The sequence below is a fragment of the Sceloporus occidentalis genome, unplaced genomic scaffold (genome assembly GCF_023333645.1).
Source record: "Sceloporus occidentalis isolate IW3139 unplaced genomic scaffold, rSceOcc1.0.p SCAF_1, whole genome shotgun sequence".
NCBI lineage: Eukaryota > Metazoa > Chordata > Lepidosauria > Squamata > Phrynosomatidae > Sceloporus > Sceloporus occidentalis.
Genome location: NW_028316981.1, coordinates 279,424,956 through 279,437,421, shown reverse-complemented (window position 1 = coordinate 279,437,421; position 12,466 = coordinate 279,424,956). Strand labels below are relative to the sequence as shown.

Here is a 12,466-nt window from a genome sequence, read left to right as displayed (position 1 = left end):
AAATCTCATGGCTGCTTTTGTAGTGTAATCACATGAGTTGAAGTTTTTGCCAGTATTGCCTCTCTGCTAAATGATGTCAGTTTTACAACTCTTCCCAGCTATATTTTTGTTGTTTAAATTTTTTCCCCTTCTTTTTCTTCTTATTTTTTGGCCAGAGATTAAGCCTTTCACTATGGGGTTTCTTTTATGAAAATTTCCTTGCAACAGGCCCTTTTTACACACCCTCTCTAAATTCCGCAATGAAATTACTACGTAATAACAAAGAGGATGTCCAAAACCACAGATGGCAGTCCTTCCTTCTCCGGTTCCCAGGCCTTGTGACTAGGGCTGCCTTGCACTGTTTTTTCCCCATTTCTCCTCTTCCAAACTGGATGTGCAGGAAGCAAAGCAGGGAGAGGGAAAAGACCAGGGACTTGAACTGGGAAACCACGCTGCCTCAGAGGTGGTGTGCCTTGTTGCTTCCTGACCTCTTGTCTGAAACAGTGGCACAAGGGTGTGCAATTTGTGTGTGTGTGTGAGAGAGAGAGAGAGAGAGGGAGGGAGGGAATGAAAGGAGTAGCTCTTGGCCAGGCCCTCATAGAAGGGAAAGGAAAAAGGTGGAAAGAAAATGTACTCTGGCTCTTGGCCAGTTCAAAAAGTACACTGCCTCCAAAGTCATACATAGTATTCTTGGACTATATTTTTGGTATTTCTGCTCCCACAAAAAAGTTATATGAAGCACCAGATGGAGCAGCTGGCACACTGTGCACAACCTGGAAGACTTGCCAGTACCCAGCCTCCTCTTGGCTACATACAGGAGTCCCTAGGAATTCTTTTTATGCCATATGGTTTGCTGGATGTGAGAGTCATCACTACTGAGATGAGGGAGTCAGCCATGAGAGGACTTGTGTGTGTTCCATGCTCCATACTTTTTGTCCATATTTTATTTAAATTCCAGCCTTCCTCAAAAGAAACCAAGGAGGCAAACATTGGTCTTTCAGGTGTATTCCATGCAGATCTGCTAAAACACCCAAAAAAATCCAGCCAGCAAAAAAAAACTATTCCAAAGTCAGGTTTTAGCAAGGTTGCTGCATCATATGTCTTTAAACCAGGTATATGGATTCCCACTCTCCTGCAACCAAATCCAGCCTCTGAGGCTCCCTCATGCAACCCACAAGTCTCTCCTGTCAAGCTGTGCCTCTTTTCCTTCACTATAGCTCCTGGCTTTGTTCTTATGGTATTTATTTTGATTAGCTAGTTTGTTTTCTCGCTTAGGCTGCATCCACACTGCAGAAATAATCCAATTTGACACCATTTTAACTGCCATGGCGTAACGATGTGGAATTCTGTTAACTGTAATTTGCTGTGGAACCAGAGCTCTCTGACAGTAGAGGCTAAATATCTCACTAAACTACAATTTCCAGAATTTTATAGCATTGAACCATGGGTGTTAACGTGGTGTAAAACTGGATTATTTATGCCATGCAGATGCAACCCAACAGGCCCTGCCTGGAAGAAGACAAGCCCTCCCTTCATCCACCATCTTGAGGGAGAGGGAGGCAGGCTAGCTCCAACAGGCCCTGCCTGGAAGAAGACAAGCCCTCCCTTCATCCACCATCTTGAGGGAGAGAGAGGCAGGCTAGCTCCAACAGGCCCTGCCTGGAAGAAGACAAGCCCTCCCTTCATCCACCATCTTGAAGGAGAGGGAGGCAGGCTAGCTCCAACAGGCCCTGCCTGGAAGAAGACAACCCTCCCTTCATCCACCATCTTGAGGGAGAGAGAGGCAGGCTAGCTCCAACAGGCCCTGCCTGGAAGAAGACAAGCCCTCCCTTCATCCACCATCTTGAGGGAGAGAGAGGCAGGCTAGCTCCAACAGGCCCTGCCTGGAAGAGAGCCAGGCTAGCTCCAACAGGCCCTGCCTGGAAGAAGACAAGCCCTCCCTTCATCCACCATCTTGAGGGAGAAAGAGGCAGGCTAGCTCCAACAGGCCCTGCCTGGAAGAAGACAAGCCCTCCCTTCATCCACCATCTTGAGGGAGAGAGAGGCAGGCTAGCTCCAACAGGCCCTGCCTGGAAGAGAGCCAGGCTAGCTCCAACAGGCCCTGCCTGGAAGAAGACAAGCCCTCCCTTCATCCACCATCTTGAGGGAGAGAGAGGCAGGCTAGCTCCAACAGGCCCTGCCTGGAAGAAGACAAGCCCTCCCTTCATCCACCATCTTGAGGGAGAAAGAGCCAGGCTAGCTCCAACAGGCCCTGCCTGGAAGAAGACAAGCCCTCCCTTCATCCACCATCTTGAGGGAGAGGGAGGCAGGCTAGCTCCAACAGGCCCTGCCTGGAAGAAGACAAGCCCTCCCTTCATCCACCATCTTGAGGGAGAGAGAGGCAGGCGAGCTCCAACAGGCCCTGCCTGGAAGAAGACAAGCCCTCCCTTCATCCACCATCTTGAGGGAGAGAGAGGCAGGCTAGCTCCAACAGGCCCTGCCTGGAAGAAGACAAGCCCTCCCTTCATCCACCATCTTGAGGGAGAGAGAGGCAGGCTAGCTCCAACAGGCCCTGCCTGGAAGAAGACAAGCCCTCCCTTCATCCACCATCTTGAGGGAGAGAGAGGCAGGCTAGCTCCAACAGGCCCTGCCTGGAAGAAGACAAGCCCTCCCTTCATCCACCATCTTGAGGGAGAGAGAGGCAGGCTAGCTCCAACAGGCCCTGCCTGGAAGAAGACAAGCCCTCCCTTCATCCACCATCTTGAGGGAGAGAGAGGCAGGCTAGCTCCAACAGGCCCTGCCTGGAAGAAGACAAGCCCTCCCTTCATCCACCATCTTGAGGGAGAGAGAGGCAGGCTAGCTCCAACAGGCCCTGCCTGGAAGAAGACAAGCCCTCCCTTCATCCACCATCTTGAGGGAGAGAGAGGCAGGCTAGCTCCAACAGGCCCTGCCTGGAAGAAGACAAGCCCTCCCTTCATCCACCATCTTGAGGGAGAGGGAGGCAGGCTAGCTCCAACAGGCCCTGCCTGGAAGAAGACAAGCCCTCCCTTCATCCACCATCTTGAGGGAGAGGGAGGCAGGCTAGCTCCAACAGGCCCTGCCTGGAAGAAGACAAGCCCTCCCTTCATCCACCATCTTGAGGGAGAAAGAGGCAGGCTAGCTCCAACAGGCCCTGCCTGGAAGAAGACAAGCCCTCCCTTCATCCACCATCTTGAGGGAGAGGGAGGCAGGCTAGCTCCAACAGGCCCTGCCTGGAAGAAGACAAGCCCTCCCTTCATCCACCATCTTGAGGGAGAAAGAGGCAGGCTAGCTCCAACAGGCCCTGCCTGGAAGAAGACAAGCCCTCCCTTCATCCACCATCTTGAGGGAGAAAGAGGCAGGCTAGCTCCAACAGGCCCTGCCTGGAAGAAGACAAGCCCTCCCTTCATCCACCATCTTGAGGGAGAGGGAGGCAGGCTAGCTCCAACAGGCCCTGCCTGGAAGAAGACAAGCCCTCCCTTCATCCACCATCTTGAGGGAGAAAGAGGCAGGCTAGCTCCAACAGGCCCTGCCTGGAAGAAGACAAGCCCTCCCTTCATCCACCATCTTGAGGGAGAAAGAGGCAGGCTAGCTCCAACAGGCCCTGCCTGGAAGAAGACAAGCCCTCCCTTCATCCACCATCTTGAGGGGGAGAGAGCCAGGCTAGCTCCAAGAAACGAAGCCATCCCTCCAGTCCATCTGCCTTGGTCCAGGCCTCATAGGTAGAGAAGAACTGCTGGACCTCATCCCCTTCCCCACCACCACTCCCTTCTCCTTTTGTGTCATGTCTTTTAGATTGTAAGCCTGAGGGCAGGGAACTGTCTGATTAAAAAGATTGTATGTACAGGGCAGAATCCCATGCTGGCTAACAAATAGGAATCGTAGTCCAAAAGGTAACCTTGTTACTCAGGACTTTGGCATTTTTATAGAAACAATCCACCTGTGGTGCTGTCTCTCTTTTCCTACTGTCTTCTACTTTAAAGTTTGTCTTTTCCATTGACACATCTTCACATGATATGCCCAAATACAACAGACTCAATTTAGTCATCTTAAGTTCTAGGCTTGATTCCTTTGTCTATTTAGTGCTCCATTCATTTCCAACACCATATTTTAACTGTGTGCCAATTACTCTCTCAGTACATACCCTGCAAGGTTTTTAGGCTTCACAACTATGGCCCAGTACGGACTGGCACAAAGCGCCGGCCTGGCTCTGGAAGGCTGGGTGTATATACATGCCCAGCCCTACTAGCACTGCCCATGCACCATCTTGCCACGGCCACACCACATGGGGCATGTGACAATGACACATGGGCGTCTGTGTGCCCAAACAGCACTCATCGGAAGCAGCTGCATCAGGGCATGCGAGTGCCATTATGGCACTCCTAAAAAGAAGCCACTCTTTTTTTTTGGTGCAGCACCGATGAGGGGTAAAGGCAGGCAACATGGAGCTGCCTGTCTATATCCCCCTTATATCTCTGTGGGAATAACAAGAGAGGAGTGTTCTTCCTTAGTGCGTTTTGAGCCATAATAATAGGTGAGGTTTATACATATCCTACACAGAACATTGACACTTCAAGATCTCCACCACATCATTATTAAAATGTTCATCTTCATCCATGTATCCTGCTGACATCCTTTCTATTTCTGTCACACAAGCATCTGGTGTCCAGGCCATCTATTGCTAACCTTTTTTCTTGCATAAATATATAGGAGCAGTCAGGCCTGAGACGAACATTAATTTGGCTTTTCCATAATTTGTTAGTATGTTCAAAAGCTTTTGGCAGAATCGTCTGCATTATTTTGGATGGGAAAGGGAATGTTTAAAGCCTTACCATGCTGAAAGTATAGGGTTTCTGCCCCTGGCTTCCATTGCTTTTTCAAGCACTGCTTGTGGCAACAATAACAGGTCATTCTGAAGAAGGCTGAAACATTTTTAAGAGATAGTGAGAAGAACCATGTAACAAACCAAGTAAAAGTGGAAAACATTCAGGGGTAGCTGTTTTGGCCATTTAATAAATACAAACAAAAATCCATCGGTGATACCTTTATTGGCCAACCAAAATGCACAATATATTTGTTGCAAGCTTTTGAAGCTCCATGGGCTTCTTCTTCAGGCAAGATGTTACAAACCAAACAGAAGGGCGGGGAAAACAATTGGAGATGTTGGTCAGATGCCTGCATGTTGTTTCAGTCCTTAGTGAAGATGTTATGGTGGGAGGATATCTTTTGCAGGTAGGCTCCTCCTCCTTCTGGCCATGCGGCAGTAGGGAGATTTTCAAAGTCCAGGAAATTTAAAGTCCATTTGCAACAGGGGCCCCTCTTTTGCAATCCAGTATGTCTCCATTCAAATAAAAGTGGGTGGAGTAAGAGAATTCAGTGGTATCACTAGGGTTGGCATTACCCAGTGCAGTAACATGTGGCACCCCTCCCACTGACCTCCTCCCATTCCACACCATATAGAATCCTTTGTAATGTTTTTCGTACTAGTGTTACTCATTAATTTTAATTCCTGTATATTACTTGGTAATAGTTGTGATGTAAACAACTAGCAAAGTTGAAATTATACCTTTAAATTACAATATCGTATGCACCACTTAAATGCATGTACATGTACGTAGTTTCATGCAGTTCAAGTGAAAATTCACTAAGATGTGATGTTCGTAAAGATTTTTTTTAAAAAATGTTTTAAAGATTATATATATATATATATATCTGGGGCATCTCCTTTCTCCTTCCATTAAGCCCCAGCCCACTCACCCAATGTCTTCAGTATTTTAAAAGGACACAGCCCATTTCTGCCCAAAGGCAAATGTTTGGGGAGCAGTGGAGTCCGCCCACCTTAGGGTGTCACCTGGTGCAGTCCTCACCCCACAGTGATGGCTCTGAGAGGATTGATGTTGCTATGCCCACTATACTCAGCCCATAAGCATCCGTTCACCTGAAATGAAACTCATACTATAGTTTCAGAAGGATTACTTCCTCACTGAACCAAAATGCAGTTGAACCAAATCCTGACCTAACTCTTGTATGGGAATAGCTATTCTTAGTGTCAAAAAGGACACTGGGTGAGGGGAAATGACTACCATCCCCATGTCCATTCCTCCAGTCCTTCCCACCTCCCTCAAACTAGCTAAAGTGTAGGAAGTAAACAAGACTTAGAGTAAATTGCTGTGAATGGTGGACTACGAGGAGTGTTCAGTTTCCCACTTATCCTGTTGTTGATTGCAGAGACCAAAGATACTTAGAAAGGATTGCTTGGATTCCCAGTGATTGGGCGGTATATAAATAAATCCTATTATAATCTGGAGCCAAAGCAAGCTTGGAGGATGTAGAATTTATTTTTGCAGTCCCTTTACCAGGCTGTCCTTTCCTTTCTAGTTTCATCTGAATCCTGTCCTGGTGTACATTAAGAACACCTGGTCTGGATGAACAAATGGATCTGCCACAAACATTGTGTATGGAGAGGGGTATATTTCAGAGGAAGGAACTAACAAAACCACCTCTAAAGGTAATGTACCTTCAAGTCACTGTCAAACTATGAAGACCCCATGAATTTAATAGGATTTTCTTGAGCGAGGAATACTCAGAGGTGATTTTGACAGTTCCTTCCTCTAAAATGTAGCCTACAGCACTTGGTATTCATTGGTGGTCTCCCATCCAATTATTAATCATGACTGACCCTGCTTAGTTTCCAAGATGAAACTTGGAATTCCACAAATCTTACACCTTAATTACATATTAAATGCAATCAAGCTAGACCCAGCCCAATGTTGGCCCTGAGAACTAGAGTGTCTGCGCGTATGTGTATGCCAACAAGATTAAACCTACATTAAAATGTCAAACTCCATTGAGAAAGCTTCAAGTACAAAAATAGAACAGAATTGCATTTGCTTGATTGTATTACTGGAAACCAGGGTTTGAATTCTTGCTTGGCCATGGAAATTCACTGGGTGACCTTGGGCTAGTCATACAGTTTCAGCCTCAGTGGGAGCTAAATCTCACCAAGAAAACCCTATGATAAGTTCGCCTTAGGGTCGCCATAAGTCAGAAATGACTTGAAGGTGCACAACAACAATAACTGTATCCAAAACATACCTTGTTTGGCTGCTGGAAGGCTCCCTTTTAGCCATCTAGCTTAAATATTTCCCATTGAGTGGGATGTCTATACCAGAAACATTATAAGCACACCTTGCTGCTTTGTTTCCTTTTAAAACAGTGGTTTGAACTATGCATCCAGTCACTTGCATTTTGTACTTCCTTTTTTGCTTAAAAAAATAAACAAACCAAGTAACCTGGGAAAGCTACAACTCTGAAGGGCAGCATTGCAAAAAGAGACTAATTAACTGTTCTGCTTCCCATCTGTTTCAATTCATAAGCATTCTCCTCAAGGTTATTTATTTATTTAAGTCATTTATGTATTGCCTCTTGACCTACCAGAGCCCCCAGTTGATTTTTCACTTGTGATGAGAAAGAGATGGAATCTCTACCACCCCATGTACGCAAGTGTGTATGTGTTTATGTGGCTTCAAGTCACTTTTCTATTATGGCAATGTCATGAATTGCACAGGATTTTCTTAGGCAAGCAATACTCAAAGGTAGTTTTGCTAGTTCCTACAGCACCTGGTATTTATTGGCACTTTCCCATCCAAGTAATAACCAGAGGTGACCCTGCTTAGCTTCCAAGCTCAGACAGGATCTGGTGCCTTTGGGATATTTAGATCCATGGCAGCCATACATAGTATCAAAAATGAAAACAAAACCAGAATTGCCCACAAATCCATTTCTGGTTTTGAGATTATAATTAATAAGAATACATTAAACAGTAGAAGAGATGCCTGTGACCTGTTGAAAAATGAATTGTTACTCCCCAAGTCTTCCAAGAGAGATAATCCACTCTCCTTTATTAAAACGATAGGCCCACTCATACTACACAATGATAGCACTATGATGTCACCTTAACTGCCGTGGCAATATCCTATGAAATTCTGGGATTTGCAATTTAGGAAGAGATATTTAGAATTTTCAGCTCTGGTGTATCTCCAAACTATAAGCTCCAGGGTTGCATAGGATTCAAACATGACAAAGGGGGATCATAGTGCTATATTCATATAGAGTGAAAGGGCAGGCTTGGGGGATCTTCGGGCCACATATGAGCACAGAGCAACACTTTACACACCCTTCATATACAGGAATACAATCACATGATAGGTGTATGTTTCAAATTAAGTGGATTTACACACACTGGGGAGAATTATTGCAAAATGTACATATGCACATTTGTTATAACTTTGCTTCATTCCTTCAAAAACCAAGTTACTGATGGCTTGGCAGCTGTGAGGATGATGTCAGGTCTTCCATTGTGAAGGGTCTGCTTTCTTTTACATTGTCTTATGGCATTTTATCAAGTTTCAGTGATTCATCTGAATTAAAAACCAACTGGATCTGAGTCAAAACTCCCTTAACTGCTAAACCAAACATATTTCTGACCATGCAGTCATTTCTACATGGCCTATTGTAGAGCAGCACTGAAGGTCTGCATTCTGTTATCAGCAATTTTATTTTTCAGAAAATGACCTGAATGATGTCATGAGAATAACTAAATCCAAGTTGGAGTTGAGGGTTGTTAATCACAATCTGCCAATATACTTCCAAGTGGCGTTTTAAATCATGTATGAAACTAGAGATGGTCAAAACCTTGGCAAGAAAACATTATTCTTATCACTTTAAAGTTTAAAAAATTAACTCAGTTTTATCAGGAGCTTCTAAAGTAGAGGGTGAACAATTTTGGGAGGTCCAGAGCCAATTTTCTGCCTCACAGAATGTCAGAAATGCCAAAACCAGACAAGATGAAAACAAAACGATACACAACTAGAATTCCTCTTATGGTATTGGAAACCATTTTTTTTTAATCATAGAGTTGGAAGAGACAGCAAGGGCCATCCAGTCCAACCCCCTGCCATACAGGAAATCTAAATCAAAGCATCCCTGACAGATAGCCATCCAGCCTCTATTTAAAGATCTCTAAGGAAGGAGACACCACTACACTCCAAGGGAGCTTGTTCCACTGTTGAACAGCCCTTACTGTTAGGAAGTTCCTCCTAATGTTGAGGTGAAATCTCTTTTCCTGGAGCTTGCATCCATTGTTCCGGGTCCTAGTCCCTGGAGCAGCAGAAAACAAGCTTGCTCGCTCCTCAATGTGACATCCCTTCAAGTATTTAAAAATAGGGCTATCATATCACAGTGCTAGGAGAGTGCATGTTTCTTTAAAGGTAAACTGTCACACCTAAATGCTTCAAGGATCACCATCTCTCTCTCTCTCTCTCTCTCTCACACACACACACACACACACACACACACACACACAGAGTTGTGTGGATGTCAGGGGCTACAGAAATAGCATTGGAGACTCTTTTCCCATTGCTCTTTCAGTGGTGTTGTTTGCCTCTTTGCACTTGAATGTGACAATAACTTATCTCACCCTCTTTACCTTCTTCTGTGTTTTGGTGGCAATGCCAATGAACATTCCTGTTTAAGAAAAAAAATGAGAATTGTGCTACTCTGATATCCTGATCAAGATCATTTCTCATGGGAAACCAAACATGCCATACCATGACTACCATTTTCCTGATGCTTTTTCCTTAGCCCATTTCTTGCCTGGTTCTACTTGAGTGTGTGTGCGTGTGTGTAATTATATTCCCTTTGTAAACTGTAGCATAATTGCAATATTACGATACTTGTGGCATCTCAGATTCTGTAACAGTTTATGGTCCAGTCTTTCAATAGAACTTAAGGTCAGTGTTGCCAACAAGCCTCAAAGATATTCCCTGGAATGTTTTACCCAAATCCCTGGAATTCCCCAGTATTTGCCAGAATATTAAGTCAAAATCCCCGGAAAGAAATTAATTAAATTTCCGGATTCCAGGGAATTCCCCAGAAATTGGCAACACTGCTTAAGGTTACTGTCCTAGTGAATGGCATATTCACGCTGCTGCCTGGTTTTGAGAACCAGCATGGTGTAGTTGTTTGAATGTTGGATGAGGACTCTGGAGACCAGGGTTTTGTATCTCAGTTCAGCCATGAAAACCAGCTGGGTGGCCTTGGGAGTTTGAGACCACTTTAACTGCCCTGTCTCAGTGCTATGGGATTTTGGGAATAGTAGTTTTGTAAGACATTTAGCCTTCGCTGTCAGAGAGCTGTGATGCCACAATAAATTACAATTTGCATGATTCCCTAACACTGAGCCAGGGCAGTTAAAGCAGTCTCAAACTGGATTATTTCTGCAGTTTGTTTCATAGATGCTATCTGTGAGATGAACAAATATATGCACGCTACATAAGCAAAATATTTTTATCTATACAATATTTCAAGGGAGGTGTGATATTCACATGAAAATGGAAAGGAGGTCACATGGGTAAAAAGTCTGAGAACCACTGAGTTAGGACATTTTTGTTGCATAGCTTGTTACCAAATGGATGCTCTTCTCTTATGGTAACAATAGGATTCTTTGGCCTGGGAGCTTTATTATTTTGCACTGTACCATATTCCCATCCTGGAAGGGTGCCATTGCTCTCAACACTATCACCAGTCATTGTATTTGATATGACACTTTTTTCTAGCATTATGTAGATTTTGCACTTGGTGAAGTTTCTACATTGTTCCAGAAGATAGCATATGCTGTCTCTGATGTCATATTCATCTGTATCTCCACAACTGTGTTCTGCTGTATGAGTGCCATAATTTATTGTGGAACTGCCAACTTCATTTTTAGATAATATTTTATAATGTGTGGATATTTAGTTTATAATAAATCATCTCTGAATTCCATTGACATTATATATTGCATATGTTGGAAACACCAGAAGAATTTGTCTTGATTATGGGACAGTTAGCTCCTTTGGGCTCCATTTGTCACAGGCTGCACAAAGGCTAAAAGAAGGTTCTGTGAGTTATTATATAGCCCAGTTGAATTGTACCATCCATATTTCTTTTCACTGTTAGGGAAAATATAAAACTGATATAAAACGAACTAACATTCAGTCGGAGAAGATGCTGTTACTGCTTTTTTGTGTATATAAACGTGTGGGGGAAATCTATATTATCTCTTTTTAAGAGAGTGAAAATAGCCTGACACTCTGTCTTCATGCACTGCTAGCAGCTGACATCATTTGAGAAGAATAAGTATCTTAACAAAGCTCATGTGGTCTTTTTCTGCTGAATAGTTGAATCTGAAACATTGGCCCCATACAGACAGGCCAAAATAAAGCTGCTTCGGGCCACTTTGGAGCTATGCTATTTAAATGATGCATGCGCCCTAAGAGTACGGAAGCCACGCCAAAGCCACAATCCAGTCCTAAGGACTGGAGCACAGCTTTTGATGCAGCTTCTGGACTCTTAGGACGCATGCATCATTTAAATAGCATAGCTCCAAAGTGGCCCGAAGCAGCTTTATTTTGGCCTGTCTGTATAGGGCCATTGAAACTATAGGAGTTGTAGCATTTTGGATCCATGCCCTTTTTGTCTGATTTCAGGGTAGGAGCACATATAGGCACAAAGAGAGTAGGCTGATAAGGTTATAGGCATACCCAAGGCCCATTGTTTATGTGGTTACAAGGTTACCCACATGTTTAAGTCCATGAAACGTCTTGTTTAGAAGACAGAATAGCTGCTGAGCTTGTCTGTATAACTTTAGCCCCATGAAAGAGTTTACTATGCATGTTAAGGGAGGAAAATATTAGTCCTTCATTTCTGGTTCAGCTACTCTCTTTGTATGGAGGATGATGTTTTGAAGACCTCCTCTGCTAATGCATCCTTTCCATGCCTTCTCTTCCAGACAGACTCTGGGAAGATGGCAGGGGATTGGATTTGGACTTGATGATCCTTGAGGTTTCTCCCAACTCTACCATTCTAAGATGTACAGTTTTGTAGGGCATGTAGGAATAAATTTTTAAAACGTCTGTAATCCTGTGGAGATATTCACTAAATATGTACACAAGGGGAACCAAGCTCTATATATCCAGGGGCCATTCTTCCATTCTTCCATTCTCAGGCCCCGTTGGAGGCCAGGTCATCCCCTCCAATGATATGATCCTTAATTTGGTGGAAAACTCCTGGTCCTAAAACTGTGAGTCTCCAATTTTTAAAAAAATACAAATAATTGGGGGGGGGGGGCAAACTCCTCTGGGAGACCCCACATACCACAAAAATGGCTATGGACACCACATAAATTGAATGATTCCCATGCCTTATGTAGATTGCATGAGCAGTACATTAAACAGTGTGTGGGTGGGGTACTGCTCATGCAATGGAACTTTGCTATCTTCTGCTCTTCTGAAAAATATTGTTTTGGATTATTTTAGACTGGGGAGCGCCAAAATCCTCAAATCATCCAGATCATATTGGGAGTGAATGGGGTGCCCCACTGGTGGATGTAATTCTGTCAGAAAAGGAAATACTGTATTTGGATCTTGGTCCATGGAGCCATTGCCAGTCA

The 12,466-nt window shown here is 44.2% G+C and overlaps 1 protein-coding gene across 1 annotated transcript in view; it reads left to right on the top strand.

Annotated features, from left to right (window-relative positions):
- The window catches only part of ARSB (arylsulfatase B), a 122,736-nt gene that overhangs the window by 60,663 nt on the left and 49,607 nt on the right, over positions 1-12,466 (top strand). The gene's annotated exons all lie outside the window — the stretch shown is intronic.